Here is a 1236-nt window from a genome sequence, read left to right on the forward strand (position 1 = left end):
CAGCAGGGCACCTGGCCAGGACCAGCTCTGCTCTGGGACAGCTGGGGCCATGGCTGGCCGGATCCTGCCCCGGCTCTCACTGCCCACCTGGGGTTTCTGAGGCTTTGTTAGACACAGGGAGGCTCGAGAGCAGAAAACCTCCTCCTCCTCCTCCTGCCTGCCTTGCCTCCATGGATGATTTATTTCGACACGCGACTCCATCCTGTTTTGCTGCATCACTCCAGGCGCTTTATTGCCTCTGGCCTGGACTGGCGACATCTCTGCACCCATCCCTGGCTTGCTGGGAGCAGAAAGGAGCCCTCAAGCCCCTGCCGCCAGGGCTCATCAGGATATCGAAATGCTCCCAAGTTTTGGTGGTTAGTTGGCCTTTCCTGACCTCCCAGAGCAGCTTCCCTTCTCCTGGCCCCTTCCTTGAACTGTTGGTCCATCACAGCCCGGCAGCTTCCACCCGGGGCTGTTTAGGGTGCCCATTGCTGGGAAGAATGCCTGTGCTTGTCAATTCACTGGGAATATTCTGCTGGAACATCACCTGTAAAAATAAACACATTTTTAAAATTTCCATCCTTGATTTTGCCCTGCACTTACAAAGGTGCGGGGTCTATTCAGTAGCTCTAATGGCTCCATGAGCCTCCAAAGCGATGTGGCCCTTATCCATAGTGGGTGTGTGGGCAGTGTGTGCTCTTGCAGATGAGCACCACTGCCATCCCGTCTGGACACAGACCTGTACAGGCTGATTCCTGCCCGGGACACTGCACCCCAGCCTGCTGCAGGATTGCCCTCCCACCAGGCACCACTGCTGGCAGTTTGGATTTCGAATTTTAATTTTGACTGAGCTATAGGTTCTTTTATCTTCATGTTGCTGCCAGCCTGGTATTCCCTTTTCCCATGGGAAAACCAAAACTCCAGGGCATGATGACTGCTGGAGGTGCTAATGGGGAGGATGGGAGAGGGGTTTCCAGCCAACTGGGGCACCACACACTCCCTGCACCCCTCCAAAACTAACCCTTCCATTTCACAGCCTCCCTGGAGCACAGCGCAGCCATTGAGAGGGGCTGGATTTGGTGTCTAAAATTCCCTGTCTTCTAATAAGGCTTTTTTCCCCTCTAAACCTGTGAGCAGGAAGAACCCCCTCCTCATCTGGGCGAGATTTCCACACCTCAGTGGCGGTGGCGAGCACTCTGCATGGCTCGCATTCAAATGAACTCGGCGCAGGCAGGCGGCCAGCGGTACCGGGGG

General features: G+C 55.5%; 1 long non-coding RNA gene across 1 annotated transcript in view; it reads right to left on the reverse strand.

Annotated features, from left to right (window-relative positions):
- Positions 1 to 203: 203 nt before the first annotated feature.
- Positions 204 to 1236, reverse strand: part of LOC108446564 — a 5703-nt gene continuing 4670 nt past the window's right edge. The window contains exon 2 of the long non-coding RNA XR_001861778.1: positions 204 to 529. This is a non-coding gene — a long non-coding RNA (uncharacterized LOC108446564). The remainder of the gene's footprint in view (positions 530 to 1236) is intronic.

This window comes from Corvus brachyrhynchos, unplaced genomic scaffold (genome assembly GCF_000691975.1).
Source record: "Corvus brachyrhynchos isolate BGI_N302 unplaced genomic scaffold, ASM69197v1 scaffold34, whole genome shotgun sequence".
Taxonomy (NCBI): Eukaryota; Metazoa; Chordata; class Aves; order Passeriformes; family Corvidae; genus Corvus; species Corvus brachyrhynchos.